The sequence below is a fragment of the Tamandua tetradactyla genome, chromosome 3, assembly GCF_023851605.1.
Source record: "Tamandua tetradactyla isolate mTamTet1 chromosome 3, mTamTet1.pri, whole genome shotgun sequence".
NCBI lineage: Eukaryota > Metazoa > Chordata > Mammalia > Pilosa > Myrmecophagidae > Tamandua > Tamandua tetradactyla.
Genome location: NC_135329.1, coordinates 205288572 through 205307248, shown reverse-complemented (window position 1 = coordinate 205307248; position 18677 = coordinate 205288572). Strand labels below are relative to the sequence as shown.

Sequence of the window (18677 nt, the reverse complement as noted above, 5' to 3'; positions counted from 1 at the left end):
CACATGGAAAAATAATGAAACGTGACCCCACCGTACAGTATACAAAAAAAAAAAAAAGTGACCTTTGGAAAGGATTGTTGGGAAGCAATTTCATCCACTCCCCTCACTTTTATTGATGGGGAAACTGAGTTCTAAGAATTAAGATGGTCCCAAGGCTCCCAGTTCATGTTCTCTCTTACCTCAATGCTTATTTAATTCTCTAAGACACCTCAGGTCCTTTTCAGAGCTGGTTGAAAATGTATTTCCTCAAATCCTTTTGCTGAAAATGAGGAAAGTAAATTTTCCAAATTCTTCCCTGGGTTCTGCCTGTAGCAGGTTTCCAATGAATCGAAGGGAATATAACCCTTTTCTTTTGGCACAACAGAACTGGCCATTAAAGGATACCTTGTTAACCTGGATCTGTACTAATCCAGTTGAGGTGGCAACAAAAGAAAGCTCGCAGGAGGCACCCTAGGGTCTCCTGGAAACCTGGCTGGATGTCCTTTAAGGAATCATCATCAAAACTTCCTTTGGACTCCCCAGTATGCCTGCCCACATCTTATTTCCTCCCATGTCATGATTATAATCTTGCTTCTTGGGCTTCTCCAAGTCCCACTGCTTCCCTCTGAGGTTGCAGGACTGAAACCACAGAGCCCTACCTCATCAGAGAAAACACAGCATATTTGTTAACACCTCAACGTGGGCAGAGCAGCCTCAAACCACTTTTAAACATGCTTTTAACCAATATTTTCTTCAATGTAATGAAAGAAAACATTGAGGATGAAAAATATGCTTATTACAGAAACAAATTGCTGTTATCTGAATCAAAGGAAAAAACTCAGCCCAGCTTACATTTCAGCAAGACAGCTCTCGTGCAAATTGCAGCTGATTCTAGAAAATGGAATGGAATAGACACATTACTAGTGTCTGAAGTAAAAGCACCGACACATGTAACACACACCATTTGGAAGATGAAAAAATAGAGCCAAAAAGAAATTGACTTAAAAATTTTTTTTCCAAGTTATTTGATTATGTTTAGGTTAAAAATAAGCTCCAGGCCTGTGCCTGAAACAAAGATTTGGGAAAAGCTGAAGTAAGTAACACGATGGAAATGTGAAATTTAAATGTAGCATCCTTTTCCACAATAGAGAACTTGCACAGCCATGTTACTTCCAGAACCCAGTGTGTGCGATTGTTTTGGAAACAGGAGCACACCAAAGAAATTTGCTAAGAGGGGAATGTTTTATCATCCCTTTTCTGCAGCTCTGCTAGAGCACAACGAAATGAAGAGGGTCTTCTGCTCCAGTTAATTCATCACAGTGTTTCCCCAGGCCTATCCTGAGGTCACATTTCAGCTCCATCTTATGATATCCATGGAAGATTTGTCTTCTCACTTGGGATAAGAAGCTCCATTACATTATGAGTGCAATTAACAGCACCAAATTATATATGAGAAAGTGGTTAAAAGGGGGAATTTTAGGTCATATATATGCTACTAGAATAAAAATTAAAAGATAAAACACAGGACTGTACAACACAGTGAGCCCTATTTGATGCAATGGACTATAGTTAATCGTATAATTAGAAACATGTTCTTTCATGAGTCGTAGCAAATGCATCACACTAATGCAAGGTGTTAATAATGGGGGTGAAGTAGTTAAGTAAGAATGCTGTATTTTTACATGAGTTTTTTTGTAAATCTACAATTTTTCTCTAATTAAAATGTTTAAAACATAAATAAACGTTGGAAAGATTACATGGTTAATAAATGATTGAGCTGGAATTTGAGCTGGATTTTAAATGCCTGTAGTTGGTCTGCTTCCAGTGGCCACCTGCTGAACTACCACATTCTACTGGTTTTCAGCAGTCAGGGGAGCACTGGAAACAAAACATTGCTAGATGCAACCTTGGAGAGCTGATGTTAGCCACCTTCATGGGCTCTTTGGAAATAAATGGGAAAATTCTCCCAAGAAGCTCTGCAAAGCTACGGTACTCAACTGTGATTGGAGGAATGCGTCTCTCCTCTCAGCGTGGGCCATCTTGAAAGTGGATTGCACGAAGGTACACAGGGTTTAGGTTCTGGCCTTGCTCAATCATCAGGCATCACAGGCAGCCTTGGCCTCTAACCAAACGGGAGCATGTTACTTTTTCCTGTATTATCCATGCCATTTTATGTACAAATTTTAAAAGCTATGGAGACTTATTTTTCTTTTAAGAAATTTCATGGGATGCAAGCTGGAGGAACTATTGGAAGGAACTCTACATAGGTCTTTTGCCCAAGCTCTCTAGTTAGGTTGTTCTGAAAGTCTGGTTGTAAGCTTTCCCGGAACAGATGCTGGCAAACAGAGAGCAGTGGTATTCCAAAGCCACCTTGTCGGGTCTCCAGAGTATTGCTTAGGGGCTAGCAGTCTTAACTCCTTTTGCACAACAAATTCAGAAGAATGCAGCATCATACCCCATCCCACGGGACACAGGTGGTGCTCTCCAAGTTCAGAACGTTGCTGTGTCACCAAAACGTAGAGTCACGGTGTCTTAGAGTAGGAAGTAAGCACATTTTAAAAGGCAGTGGGCGCAATGGTTTACAAGCATAGGCTATGAAGACAGAAGGAAAATTGTGAATCTAGGCTCCTCTTCTCACTAACAATGTAACCCTAGGCTGCCTCCATAATAATAATTGTTAACATTTATTTAGCATTTGCTATGCCTTTCTATATGCTAGTCAGTATGCCTATACATTTATATATATACATTCTAATTATCCTCACAACAACCCTACTGGGCAGTGAATACTGTGATTCTCTTTGTATATAAAACAGGAGTTCAGAGAGCTGAAATACCTCTCCCAAGATCATATAGCTAGTTAGTGGAGCACCAAGGTCAAGTCCAGGTAGCCTGAAAGCAAAGGGTTCTCATTCACGGCATTATGCTGTCTAGAGTATGCTCCTCAGGGTTTGATTTAAGAAGGCTGCTGTTCTGAGAACTGTTTGTTTCAGACTTGCAACTTGATTAGGAGTTGGTGCCAGAATGTAAATAGATCACATCACGTTATTCAGTTCAGCTGCCTTTTTTTTTTTCATAGCAAAGACTTTCTCAATGAAGGAAGCAGCACAGTGATTTGCATCGGCACATGCACCTCGTAGAGTTTCAAGCCAGCATTTTGAATCCAGTAGATTTAAATTGAGTTTCTTTGTCCATAAAAAGTGTTACTCATATCTACTGCAGAGTGTCCTCAGGGGGATTCAGGAGGGGATATGCACAAATTACACCAAATAAAATATTTCTGAGTTCCTTTTTAACACTACCTTTTCTGTCTCCAAAAATTCTTTGTACAAGTCCTGATTTAGATATCTCAGAGGGAAAAAAAATAGTTAATTTTAAAAGATCACTATAGAAATTTTCCAAAACTTCCACAAGACTGTTTCTAGAAAATTCAAAATGAAATACTACTTTTAAAACTTCTCTTTAACATATTGATGTTTTCTTTCCTTCTTCACCAGGGAAAATTTTTCTCTATAGTAGCCTCTCTGTCATTTTAGGCTATCATTTCCATGCTTCCTTTTTTTTTTTATTTCAATTGAGAGTGACCCAGCTCATTCAGGGTGGCTCTTGATCCTCTTGCTGGGGATCTTTAAAAGAGGATAAAACACAAACGATGAAATTATGAGAAGCTCACAGTGAAAAGCCCTGGATAAGCTCAGAGAGACCCACAGAAAACAGAGGAAGCCACTGAAGCCAGACTCTGAAAGTAACAGGAGTGAAGGATAAGCCAACACCGGCAGCCATGCGCCTTCTCCTGGGACAGAGGTGTTCCAGATGCTGGAAGCCTGTCTTCAGAGTCCAGGGATCATCCTGTTTACTTTGAGTTAGATGTTTTCATGGCCTTAGAACTGCAAACTTGTAAGTGAATGAATCCTTGTTGTTAAAAGTCAGTCCGTTTCTGTTATGTTGCATTCTGTCAGCTTTAGCAAACCAAAACCGGTGGTATATGGGAATTCTGTATTTTATGCATGATCATTCTGTAAACACACAACTTCTATAATAAAGAAAAAACAGTGAAAAAAGAGAATAGTTTTTCAGCATGAGAATGGCCCTACTGTAGCATGCACACTGTGGCATGCAGTGGGGTAGAAACGTTATTCTCATATGCATCTACTTCAGATTCTGATTTCAGTGCTTAGGAATATGATTCTTTGGTTTATGATAGGCTTCCTTCTCTAACTTTGCATTGTCATATCACTGAATTGTGCCATAATTATATAAATCATTACATATGTGATATTCACTTTACCGAATCTGTTGAAATTGGCTTGAAAATGTATGTGGAAACTTTCATGAAATCACAAGTAGAGCTGAAAAGCACTATATTTTTATTTAAAAAAATCAAGAGTGCAAAAATTAACTAAAGAAATCAGCAAGCAAAATATTCAATGAAAAACTGAACATCAAGAAAACAAGTGGAAAACAGAAAGTCCAGAAGTCAAACAAGTATAACTACTCTGAGACTAAATATCCATTTACTATTAAGTCTATGATAAGAAAAACAAGGATTTTAGATTTAAGGAAGAAAACAAAACAAAATGATGACAACATTGAAATAGTAACAAAGTATATGTCAGTGAATTATAAAATATATAATATATTAAATAGAAAATTTGAAATATCTTAAAAATGAACAAAATTATTTTTTCAATTTTTTCTTTATTATAGAAGTTGGGAGTTTATAGAACAATGCACAAAATACAGAATTCCCATATACCACCCATTATTAACACCTTGTTTTGGTGTGGAATATTTGTTAAAATTGATGAAAGCATATTTTTGTAATTGTACTATTAGCTATAAACCATGGCTTAAGTTAGGGTTCGCTCTTTGTGTAGTGCAATTCCACGGATTTTTTTAAAAACTTTTATTCTATTATCATATATACAATCTAACATCTCCACTTTTACCCGCATGCAGATACATATTTCAGTGCTGTTCGTTCTGTTCACAACGTTGTATTGCCATCACCACTCCCCATTACCAAAGCATTTCCACCATTCCAAATAGAAACCCTGTACATTTTAAGTCCTAATTTCTCATTCCCTATCCCCATCCCATCTCTTGGTAACCTATGTTCTAGATTTTGACTCTAGGTTTGCTTATTCTAATTATTGCAGATCAGTGGGACCATACAATATTTGTCGTTTTGTGTCTGGCTTATTTAATTGAACATGATGTCTTTGTTCATCCATGTTGTGGCGTGGCTCAGAACTTTATTTCTCTTTGTGGCTGAATAATAATCCAACACATACATACCATCATATATATATATTGGTATACACACACACACACACACACAAACACACATACCACATTTTGTTTATCCCTTCATCAGTTGATGGATACTTGGGTTGCTTCCATCTTTTGGCAATTGTGAATAATTCTACTATGAATATCAGTGTACAAGTATCTGTTCAAGTTCCTGCTTTCAGTTGTTTTGGTAGAGGGATTGATGGACCATATGGTAATTCCATACATGATTTTCCAGGGAACTACATATATTGATAAAATTTGAGTAAATAGGGAAATAACATACTGAAACTGAGTTCTCCAAATAAAATAGTAACAAAATTCATATCTTGTAAATTGTTTAAAATATAAGGAGATAATGACAGACATGATAGAAATGGGAGAATTTGATTTTATAAAGGTTATTCTAGAAGGTCAAATAAAGACACAGAGAAATTGAATAATTACAAAGTAAGATTAAGGGCATATTAAATTTGTATTTTCAAAAGCAAAAATATAGTTTTCCTGAATATACATGAAATATTTTCAAAATAGACCATATTACCATAAAACAATGATAAAATATAATTTATTATAATATGCAATAATAAACTATAGTGTGGATATAAAACAAAAATGAGGTAAATAATATGAATTTTAAATATCTTGACAACTTGTAAATGAAAATTATTTTTTATATGTTTCAATAGATTATGAAGAATATTACCAATAAAAACATATGGGATGGGGTGGGCCATGGTAGCTCAGCAGGCAGAGTTCTCGCCTGCCATGCCAGAGACCCAGGTTCGATTCCCAGTGCCAACCCATGCAAAAAAAGAAAAATAAAATGAAACAAAGAAAAAAAAATATGGGATGCATAAAAAAGGCTTTTTGAAATACATTTATAGCCTTAAAAGCTATCTATATAATTATAAATATGTGCCCAAAAAAAGAATTTTTTTTTGTATGCTATATGGCAGGGGACACATTTCATTCTTTTCCATGTGAGTGTCCCCTTATCGCAGCACCATTTGTTGAATTTTTGTTTGTTTTTTTAATCTGTTTGCTTGTTTGTTTGTTTTTTGGTTAAGTGCATGGACTGGAACCAACAAAAGAATTTTAAAACAATGATATTGATACTTTAGCGAAGAAATGCTCATTGGAGAGGATGAGGGAAGGGCAAAAAACCATGGAACTAACAATTCTCTGATGATTCTCATCAGTAAGTAATTGAAGCAAAATCAGAATTTGGAAAGGGAACAGCACATAAATTTAGGGATTTAACATGTATGTAAATAATTTTATAATATTGTGGGGGTTTGAAGCGGTATATACCCCAGAACAACATGCTCTTACATCTACGGAGTAGATGTAAGATTATTGTAGGTAGGACATTTTGATTAGGCTACTTCAATCAAGGTGTGACCCAGCCCTGTCAGAATCGTCTTAGTCCTATTACTGGAGTCCCTTATAGGTGGGATGAAATTCAGACAGCGTGAGAGAAAGTCACAAGAAGCAAAAAGCTGAGCATCAGTGGAACCCACAAGAGAAGGGAGAGAGCAGAAGATGCCACCGTGTGCCTTACCATGTGACAAGCTAAGAACCAAGCATTGCCAGAGAACACCACTATCTTCGGAGAAAAAGCATGGCCTTGATCGGACTTTTTTATCCTCAAAGAACCACAAGCAAATAAATCTCCGTTGTTTAACCCAATCCATTTCACCCACTTCATGGTATTTGCTTGAGCAGCTCAGGAAACTAAAACAATTCTATAAGCTAAGAAATTTCAAAATGTATGTGAAGCAGACAATTATATGAAAAGAGAATATGAACAAATAACTTACTTAAGAAGTAATACAGCTGCTTTAAAAAATAGAAAAGTGCCCAGTTTCACTTATCACTAAAGACACTGAAGTCAAAATAAGCAAGCTTTTTTGTTTAGTGAAAATATCCAATGCTAATATAATATGATAATTGCGTATTTCATTGTTGCCTCTATGTTCTCACAATCCTTTTTGGAGACAATTGGGCAACGTGTGCTAAGAGTCAGAAAAGTGCTCATTTCCTTCACATAATTATCAGTCAGGGAATATTATACGAATTAAACAAGTTGGGTAATCTTGGGATGGTTATTCATGCACCCTTTGCTGGACTTACGTCAAGTTTGTTTCAGGAATTTCCCTAGTGAAAAAGGCATTCTGGACAGTCATTCAGGAACTGGCTCAGAGGCCAGTGTGGGGTCAGAGTCAAACCACAGGAAGTGATGAGACTGGGCGCTGATGGCAGGCAGGTCAGGCCAGGACCCGAACCCGGCTCATGGGCGCCGGGTCCAAAGAGAAGGGGGTGGTCTTCAGAACCAGCCCCTCGAGCCCATTACCTTACCTGGGCTCTCGGTGGTGATCACGAGCATGTGCGCTGCAGAGAGACTAGCAGGGTAGGATTCCTGACCTCGTAGTTGTGTAGACCCTAGGTAACCTCACTGGGGCTCAACTCCCTCATCCATGAAATGGAGCGAACAATAGGGCCGGGGATAAACGAGAAAATGCATTTCAGGTGTGTCCCGCTCAGTGCCTGGCACATTCTGGCTGCTAAACAAATCCTGGCTCTTATTAGCGGTGCTACTTCTGCCAGAGGCTCGGGCCGTCTGGTCCCAGTCCGCCACAGGCCAGTTGTGTGGGTTTAGACAAGTCCATCATTCTCTTAGACAGCTGGACCAGATGAAATGATCTACCATCATCCCAGACTTAGAGACCTGTTTATAGGACAGTCCCTTCCAGCCTGGCACCTAAGAACTTAGAGCACTTGGGTATAAATCCCTGCTCTGTTATCTCTAGCAATGTGATTTGGGACATACTATTTAATCCCTCTGTGCCTCAGTTTTCTCAGCTATAACGTGGGCCTAAAGAAGTGCCTACCTTGTCAGGTGGTTGTGGGATTATAGGACACAGGGTATGTAAGGCTAAAGGGCTGGGAGGTGAAAGTTCCAGTAAAAAGTAGCTGTCTTTTGGCATGGGAAGTGACTTTAAACATACTATAGTCATTCTGACTTCAAATATTCTACCCATTGCCACAAAAACTTCAACTTGTCCTAGGAATTCAAATATTTTATGGTAAAATTTCTATCTACCAGGCTCAGAAGGCAGAGTAATTCTGATACTCTTTGATTTGGGGGTCAGAAAATGAGGTTACTGTTCTTAAGATATATGAAAATCACGGTATATTTAAATCATGAACAGGGAATTGGTGGAGGAGGGCGGACGGATTGTGGGCAGCGTGAGGCCAAGGGCAATGCTAGTCTTTGGGAAATACTACAGAAGAGATGGAAATGGACTTATTGAAAAAATGACCAGATTGGAATTCCACTGCAGTGGGATCATGTATTTGGAGTTGGCCAGCTCCGCAGAACTTGTTGGGTCTGGCAATGCCATCACAGGTAGTACAGACAACTAGGTGCCTGGTAACCAAAGATTCATTATCTTACAGGATGAGGTTTCGTGTTATAATGTCTCGTCTGCCTTACACCAGGAGAATATAAAACAAGGTTTAATCTCACTTCCGTCATCCCTCCCTATCCTTTCCCACCCTTGTTCAGCGTATTTGGTGTTGGAAATCCCCAAAGGGTAAATCACACAGCTTCTCCTGTTCTAAAAATAGATTTGAAGAATGGGGGAGAGAATTTTAAAGAGGTTTGGGTCTTAAAGAATTCCATTAATGTAACTGATATACCACATTCGACATTTTTTAATGGGATCATTAGCTGAAGAATAGAATAATAAAATGGTAAAGCTGGAACAAAGCTTGGAGAGCGAATCCAAATCATTTCTTTTACAGATGAGGAAATTGAGGCTCAGATAGGTAATGTGACTTTCTCAAAGTCACACAGTGAGTTAGCAGAGGGCATTCTTACATTTCATGAGGACATCACAGTGTACCGGTGACTGACTAGCAAGCAAGAGGTATTTATGAAATTTATAAATTCATGTGAAATATATTTAGGAATGAATAAAAAGGGCTCCGTGGTTCTAAATTCTAGCCATTATTAATGAGTCTTTGAGGGAAAAATCTCAAGATGGTGGAATGATGGATACCAACCCTGAAGCTCAATATTGAAATGCTCAATCCAAGACAAAAATCATGGAAAGATTCCCACTACATCCTGTAATTCAACACAATGTTCTAAAATCTGGTTCTCAGCTGCCTTGAGAAATTAGCAGAGAAGATAAGATGCCAAAATGGACTCACTTGTAGGAAGCCTGAGAGAAGCAAGGGCAGCCATCTGCTACCGACTGTAAAAATCTCCTTGGGGAAATGAATTGAGTGTTCAGAGTTTAATGTACTGTAAGTGGGAGAGAATGTGACCTTAAATAAAAATATTAAAAGTTGTGAAAATTTTAGGACATTGGAATTATGTATGGATGCAATGGTTTTAGTTTCTGGTGAGGTTTTGGAATCAAAATTTAACCCAGGTCTGTCTAACTCTAGAGACTGGGCTTTTAACTGCTAGAGAAAGATGAGAAAATTAAAGAACAAGTGGAAGACAAAAATAAAAATTCACCTATAGAACGATCATGTTGAGATAAGCATTCTCAATTGTTTGGTAGATTTCTTTGTCCTGCTCTTTTCCTCCTGCCTTTTAATTATTTTGGGCTACCTCCATCTCTATCTCTATCCCTGTCCACAGCCTTATTCCTATGAAAATTTAAAAAACATATATAGGAATAAACTTGGGGGTGGGGTGGGGTGAGTGTCGAGATGGGGAGACTTTGTGTGGCGGGGTGTGTGTCTGTGTGTCTGTGTGATATGAAATGTGAAGCAGGAAGTCCATAGGACTATGGGAATCTTTAGGCAGCCTGAATGTATTTTTGAAAAGGGTGCCTCTCAGTGGTGTTCAAACTATGGGGAACAGACGTTAGAGACATGGCTTTTGTGACACACAGTGAAAATATCTTTTGCATCATGATGTGGTCTAAACACATGGGCATGCAAGCATGTACGTGCGTGCAAACACACACACACACAGAGCCAAAACAAATATCTTATGATGCTACACTCACCATGGGTTCTGTTCTTGTCTTTTCTATCCTAGTTTTTTACAAGGGTGATCATGATCCACTAAATTGATCTCACAACCTTTAAAAATGAGTTGAAAACCTTCAGTTAGGGGAAGCAGAGAAGTCCAGTGTTCAGATGGCAAGAGGATGGTTGAAGGGCACGTCCTCAGTTCATGTGTCTGCTTCTTACTGAACGACAGGGCCAGCCCTGCCCCAAAGGAGTGTCCCCTGCAGCTCTAAATGGGCTACCTTTCTGGCCTTAATTGAGAGTCTCTGGTAGGTTCAATGGTGTTTATTAATTTTTTCATATTCACTAATTGTGACTTTAGTTTTAGCTAGGAGGAATGAGCACAGAAACATTTTGGAAAGGACGGGCAGAAAAATACTGGAAAACTATTTTTTTAATAAGTTAAAATTCTGGAACTGTGTCCATTTATGGGACAGCGGAAGTGTGCCCAGGGGTAGCCTCTATGATGTCCAGAGTGGAATTGTAATCTCACATCTCCCAGCAGGAACTCTGTGAGCAAACAGTGGCTGTTGATTTACTCTGTGCACGCTTACCTTCCGTGAAGCTTTATCTGAGCAATATATACATATGCATATCACATAGCATTGAGGGGAAAGGACAGCCTTCAAGAGTGGAGATATAATATAATCTAAGCTATATAAACAGTCCTATGAATTATTGTTCTCTCTGTTCAACTATTCAAATGCCTGGAAAGGACTACACCAAAATGTTAAAAGACAAGGAAAAAAGAAAAAATTTGCTTTGCTTGACTGGATTATGTGGAATATATTCTGTATTTGCCACCTTGATGAAATTCAGTATACATTGCTTTTTATAATCAAAAGCAAAAAATGAGGTTTTTTTTCAAATAAAGAATTTCTAGATGTCAGGGCTTCACTGCTCTTACAGTTTATAGGAAGAGGAAATTGTCACAGTTATTTCTTTGAAGGCTTATATTGTTAATAGGTTGAGGGTGGCAACTAGTGCCCAGGCTTCTGCATTAAAAAAAAAAAGGGGGGTGGTTCACTGTCTGTGGACGTTACTGGCGTGGTGCATCCAGGGAGCATGAAGCAGCTCACAAAACATTTGTCCTCTGAAGGCTGCTCAGAGTAGTTGGACAACATTCTCACTAGTTCTCGGCTTATTTGAGGAGTGAGCACCAGAACGGTTCTCTTTTATAGCTCAAATCTACATAATTATATGTATGTGTACACAGATGTTTGCTGTCAGAAGAAGAAGAGAAAAGAAATAGGATAAATATTTTAAAAAACACCACGCAGGACAATGTTAGAGGCATCGTAAATGCCAACGTAAAAATTTAAATTTCTGGAAGAGCCTGACAAAATGTTGAATTGGGCTCTGGTAGGAGTCGGGGAGAGGAACAGATTGTGTCACCCAGGAAAGGGCTTGGTGGTAGGGGGTTGGATAAGCAGTCTAGCAAGAGGAAATTGGCTTCACTATATCCACACTTTCAGCCCTTTTGTAACTTCAAAGAAGTCAATTGACCTTGGTCTTAGGCCAGGTTCTCCGGGACACCAATTCTGGGACAGAGCTTTATGTGCAGGAGGTTTTACTGGGGAGTTTACTAGGTAGGCACAGCTATAAGGAAGTCTGTGCCTTGAGGCAGAGTGGTGGGCTGCTGATGGCTCTTAGCTGAGTCCCACTCTGGGCTTTGCCCCCGACCAGAAGAATCTGAATCACCACTGTTACAATCGCTTCCTGGGGGGTGGGGGTAATGAACGGTGCTGCGGTTGCTACAGAAGACTTGACTGATCTCATAGGAAGCTCTGGAACTGTGATGGTTCTTCTGAGATGTCCCCCATTGAGACCTGCCTCTGTATCTCGGCATCAAGCAGCCACTAGATGCAGGCTGCCTCCAGGGAGGGATTGTAACAGTGGTGATTCAGCTTCTTCTGGTCGGGGGCAAAGCCGAGTGGGATTCAGCTAAGAGCCATCAGCAGCCCACCACTCTGCCTCAAGGGGCAATGAGCACCAGGGTCTCACAGGGAGTATCTGTGCAGCTCAGCGCAGCACAGCACCCACCACAGCCCACCCTTTGCATTGCTCAGATCCACTTGCTTCCCACGGTAAGTTTGTTCCATCGGGAAACAGCTCCTCGTGTTTCTGGTCGGTCTCTTTTCCTGAAGAAGCTAACAAGAGAAAAGTTGGAGGGAACAAGAACAGCCTCACCAATGCAGCTGGAGTCAAGGCCAACGGATACTCATCATCTCCCTTCTTCTACTGCCTATCATGGATTCTGTTTAACCTTGGCCAGCAGCTCAGCTGGTCACTGTTTACTTGGTGAGATATCTCAGGCCATATGTCTGAGCAGATCTTAACTCCCGGTCGCCATGTCCTTCTCAGGCCATGGTTGCTGCATCTATCTATTAACTCTCAAAACTGGGCAGGGAAGCTCTAGGAGACACCACAGTGTATTACATGGGTGCCAAAATGTGTCTTTGACGATCCTATGCAGGTTTGGCCAAACTGAGTCAGGGTGAGCCTTAATCCATATTATTGGAGACCTTATAAAGAGCAGCCAGAAGCCAAAGAAGGCCACAGGAGAAGACCAAGGATGTGATGGGTGATACCCACCTCCAGAATGCTACTGACTCTGGGAGAATGCAGAGCCTTGCTGCCATCTTGATTTTGACGTCTACCTCCAAACTTTCAGCCAATAAATTCTGGTTGTTTAAGTCAGCCCATTATGTGGTATTTGTCATAGCAGCTCTGGCAAATGAAGAAAGCACAGTTGTTAAGAATTTCTCCTATCTTTTTCCGAATGTTTTATGTTGGCAATTATGACTCAGTTAACTTTTTTATGTATGGCATGAGGCAAGGATTAAGGTACCATTTTTAAATATGAATATCCAGTTGGTCCAGCACCATTTGTTGAAAAGACTATCCATTTCTGATTTAATTACATTGGAATCTTTGTCAAAAAACAAATTGAACTTATCATATGGGTCTATCTTGGATTCTCTCTTCTGTTTCATTGATCTGCATGTTTATCCTCTCTTGATTATTATTGTCTAGAGTAAACTATCAAATCAAAACTATTTTAGCCATTCTTGGTTCTTTTTAGTTTTACAATAAAGCCTCTTATGATTTTGTTTGTGATTATATTGAATCCACAGACCTATTTGTGGAGAATTGACATCTTAAAATTATTGATTTTTTTCAGTCCATTGAAATGGTATATTTTGCCATTTATTTATGTTTTTAAAAATGTCTTTCAACAGCACTTTATAGTATTCAGTGAAGAGGTCTTGCACATATTTTATCTCCCCAAATTGTTTCATGTGCTTCTGATGCTATTGTAAATGGTGCTGTTTTCTAATTGCATTTACCCTTTGTTCATTGCTGGTATGTGGAAACCCTGTCAATTTTGGTGTGTTGACCTTGTGCCCTGTGACTTTGCTAAATTTATTTATCATTGCCTAGGAAGGTTTTTTTTTTTTTGGCAGCTTTGAAGAATTTTCTACATACACAATCATGTCACCAGAGAATAAAAAAACAATTCTATTTTTATTTTCCAACCTGTGTACATTCTATATCTTTATTGCCTTATTGCATTGGATGACACCTCCAGTAAAAGATTGAAATCAGTTTTGAAAATGTTTTATATGTAAAACAACACTTATTTATTTTCTCACTATTTTCGTGGGTCTGGAGTCAAGACCTGGCTTAGCTGGGTCCTCTACTCAGGATCTCCCAAGGCCTGAGTCATCTGAATCATGAGTTGTCTGGGCTGCAATTTTATCTGAGGCTCAAAATCCTCTTTCAAGTCCATGTGGTTGTTGCTGGAATTCATTTTCTTGCAACTATAGAATTCACGGCAGCCTGTTCCTTCGAGGCCATCAGGGGAGCACCTCGGACCTCTAGATTTTCTTTTATAAGAATTGCCTGATTAAAGACCTCCCAGGATAATTTCCTTTTTGTTACGATAAAATCAACTGATTCAGGAGCTTAATTGTATCAGCATAATCCCTTCCCCTTGCTATTTTAATTTCTATTGGAGAAGTTGTGAGTTTACACTACAGTCGTGCATAAAATGCAGGGTTCTGGTATACCACCCCACCACCAGCATCTTGCATTGGTGTGGAACATTTGTTATTATTGATGATAGCACATTTTTATCATTGTATTTTTTTAAAGAGTAGTTACCTTTGTTGCAATTAATGAAAGATTATTAGAATTGTTCTATCTGTGGTCTATTGTTTATATAAGGTGCATTTTCCCCACATAGCTCCCTATTATTACCAACTGGTCATACATTTGTTATAGCACATGAGGAAATATTCTCATACTTGCACTAAGAACTACTGTCCTCATCGACAATAGGCTTCTCTGCCGTACAGTGGAATGGATCTTTTTTTGTTGTTGTTCCCAGACTTAGGGGAAAAGCTGTCAATTTTTTTAATCATTAAATATGTTAGCATAGGTTTTTACTAGATATCCTTTATCAGACTGAGAAAGATGCCCTTCGGTCTTATTTTGCTGGGACTTTTTTTTTAAATCATGCATTGGTGTTAAATTGTGTCAAATGCTCTTTTTTTGTGTCCATGAGATAATGATTATTCCTTTTCTTCTGTTAATATATGAGTGACATAATTTGGTTTTTGATCATTAAACTAACCTCACAATCTTAGGCTAAATCCCACTTGACCGTGATTATTATCTTTTTTGTTCATAATATTCATTGATTATCCTTTTAAGATTTCTTTGCTCAATAATAAAATATTCTTTTTCATTACTGATGTTAGTATCATTTTCTTCTTTTTTATGGCTTGGTCTACCTAAAGATTTAACAATTTTAACATTTTCATTAAAACTGCTTTTGGTTTCATTAATTTTCCCTATTTATTTATTTGCTATCTTACTTATACTTATTTCTATTACTTTCATACTTCCACATACTTTGAGTTCAGTTTGTTCTTTTTTCCCTAGATTCTTAAGGTGAAAGCATATATCATTTATTTCAGATATCTTTTCTAAATGCAAACATTGAAGAGTAAAAATCACTCTCTAAATGCTACTTTAGCTCCCTACAGCAGTTTTGATGTGTTGGTGTATATAATCACTTAATTAAAAATATTAAAATATTTCCCTTGTAATTGCTTCTTTGATCCATAGAATATGCATCAGCATGTTTAATTTCTAAATGTTTGTGGATTTTCCAGACATGCCTCTGTTATTGATTTCTAATGCAATTCAGTTGTGGGCAGAGAATATATTCTGCATGATTTCAATCCTTTTGAAGTTATTGAGACTTGTGTTATTTAGTAGCTTATGGCTTATACTGGTGAGTATTTATGTGCACTTGGAAAGAATGTGTATTCTGTTTTTGTCAGGTACAGTACTTTATAAAAATCAATGACATTAAAATAGTTACTTTGCAAAGTATTGGTCTGTGCATCTTCCTTGAGCAAGGGGAGTGGCATTGGCAGAGAAAATTCTCTCTGTCCAAGGGAGTTCAGGGAGCCTGGGAATACAAGATTTTCGTAAGCTTCAATTTATATGCCCCAGGACTCAGGGTCACAATCCTTGGCAATTTAATCCCAAAGTTGGTGTTTCTGGAGTTGAGTGGAGAAAATGGTCTTCTGTGGAGCTCCACACTCCAGATAACTAAATCCTGGGCTTGATTCTCAGCTCTCGCCACCATTCAGTTGTCAGAGATGAGAGTCTCTTTATGTGTTACTGAGGAGACCCTAGTTTTCACACCTCACTTTCTTCACCAGCAGCATTTCTTTCTCTCTTCAATGCATCTGTGGCGCTCACAACAGTCATCTGATTCCATAAGCTTGTATTTGCTATTCCCCTAGCCCTCTCTAACACCTGAGATTGTGCACCCATCAGTATCTGTATCATCTGCGTCACCACTGGTGACAGTTCTACCACCTGCATTGCTACAGCATTCCAGACATTTTCAGTACTCTACCAGACTTGGTCCTTTTTGCCAGCCAACCAGTAGGTGGTCTGGCTCCAAAATCCCATTTTAGAGTCTGCTTCCTCAGACAACTGTGGATGCCAACTATCTATGTGTTTCTTGGGAGATGAACTCTGAGACGGACATTTGCATGAGGAGGTTACTTTGGAAGGACTTTCTGGAACATCAACTGCAAGTGAGAGACGCAGATTTGGATGAGAAGAGAAGTGATACAGTTGTGCCTGACATTTCAGCTGACCCTATGGGAGGCTCTAGAGCTGGAGCAGTCCTTTAGAATCCCTGCATTGAAGCAAGGGGTCGGGGCCTTTGAGCCTCCACATTGAACAGTCATTGGATCCAGGCTGCTCCTGGGGAGCAAGTTAGCTTCCTTTGGCGGAGTGTCAAAGCCCAGAAAGAGACTCAACTGTGAGTCATTGGCTCACGCTCCAGACATTGGCCAATGCTCCCAGCAGCTGAGGCAATTGGTACAGTTACCCCGCAGGGTATCTGAATGGCACATGGAAACAAATTGGGGTGTTGTCTATGCCTCAGAGGAGTCATAGATAATTCCCTGCCCCTTTTCTCTACCACATATAATATGACCAATAAAACTGGAGCACAGAATATATAGCCATAATTTCTGCAATATTCAGCCTGTAAAACCACTGAACTTTTTGAAGATGAAAATCTAGTTTTCCCCTTATCTTTCTACCAATCTTCCATCTATAAGGCCATTTGTCTTTATCCATGCCACTCTCTTATGACTGTACATTGCAGATCTCTGAAGGAAGAGCAGGGAAGAGTCATCTCACCAGGGCTGCCATACCCAGTTGCGCAGGTTTTGCACTGCAGAACTGTACGTGAAGTCTTAAGGTAAGCAATGGTCAATGCAGACCAGGAAGCATCTTATTATGGAGGTTTTTTCCTAGATAACTTAATTTTTTAAAGTTATGCCAATATACTTCCTATAGGTTTTAGGATAATTAATCCTTGGCTTTCATATGGAAGTAGGAAAAGAGAAAAAAGTAGAAGCAAAGAAAGATTAGTTTTGTGTGTGAAATCAACTCAGATGGAGAAGTGAAGAGGTGGGAAGATAGCATAAGGCACAGATTCACATAAGTCTGGGAGGAATGTATTTGGGAGTATAGAGCTAATCAGCTAGTAAAGAATATGGCAGAGAAAAACAAAGATCCTTAGAAATTGGTCCACAGAGAGCAATAATCAGAGTTGTCCCTTTCTGGGGTCAATGTGGTGAAGCTGTTCTTAGCATCATCCTCCATAGTCCTTTCAGCTTCTCCAGAGTCTAGTTAGAAGAAGAGTCAAATTTACTCATCCCAAAGTATGGGCAGATTGTTGCTTATATAGACAGTGTCTCAGAGAGAATGAAAAGAGCTGTTAAAGAGCAGATAATTTCATGTTTACTGCAAATTGTGTAGAAGAAATATACCTTGATCATTATTGGGCTGGCACACAGCCAACGTACCGTATTCTTTTCAGAGGAAATTACTGGAAATTAAAAGGGGTTGATTTGGAAGAGTGACAGGCACAATCGGAGACAAGGATAGAGGTGTGGGTGAGGGAATTGGGAGAACAGAAGTACAACTAAAAAAGGAAGGACGTCTTTACATCAGACTCTTAGGCATGACAAATAGGCTTCATTTTATGCCTACTTGGATAAATTGGTTAAGAAATGTTGAGAAGAATGTGAAATTTAGTAGGAAACATTAACACTTATTGGTGACATGTTCTATGTAAATTATCTACTACTGCCCAGAAAAACAAACCCCAAACTTAGAGCTTAATACAAGCACCATTTTATTTGCTGTGAATGAGCATTTTCGGCTGGTCTTAGCTGGATGGTTCTTCTGCTGGTCGCAGCTGAGGTCACTCAGGTGGCTGCTGTCCTCTAGTGGCATGGCTGGGCTGGACGTTCTAAGATTTGCTACTCAAATGTCTGACTGCAGGTGCTCACTGTGGACTTGGCCTCTTTCCATATGGTCTCCATCTCGAGGAGACCGGTCAAGGAGGAGTCACAGGATGACTTCAGGTTCCAAGAGGATGAGTGCAGAAGCTGTAAGGTCTTTCGCGGTACAAAGTCAGATGTATCACAATGATACTGACAAAATATTGCTGTATTGTATTGGCCAAAGTAAGTCACAAGTTCAGCACAGATTCAAGGAATGGGAATAGACTCCATCTTCTAATGGGAGGAACAGCTGCACATTACAAAAGGGCATGGCTTCCTGGGGTTGGGGACAATTCTTGTAGCCATCTTTGCCAATGATCTACCACATTTCTAAGACCAGTGAGGATACAAGGACGTTGCAAGTAGAAGAGTGACAACATGCATCCTGCATTTTAACCAGCCTTGTACCATTTGCCTTTTAGCCAACAATGAAGATTTACTTTTAAGGGAGGAAAAGGGTCATTTTAGCATCTC

At 39.2% G+C, this 18677-nt stretch overlaps 1 protein-coding gene across 2 annotated transcripts in view; it reads left to right on the top strand.

Annotated features, from left to right (window-relative positions):
* Positions 1 to 3564: 3564 nt before the first annotated feature.
* PID1 (phosphotyrosine interaction domain containing 1) overlaps positions 3565 to 18677 on the top strand; it is a 260165-nt gene continuing 245052 nt past the window's right edge. The window contains exons 1-2 of one of the 2 annotated variants that reach the window (XM_077155353.1): positions 3565 to 3876; positions 17015 to 17110. The gene's annotated coding sequence lies outside the window, so the exon portion shown is untranslated. The remainder of the gene's footprint in view (positions 3877 to 17014; positions 17111 to 18677) is intronic. The other variant, XM_077155357.1, reaches the window with a different exon arrangement.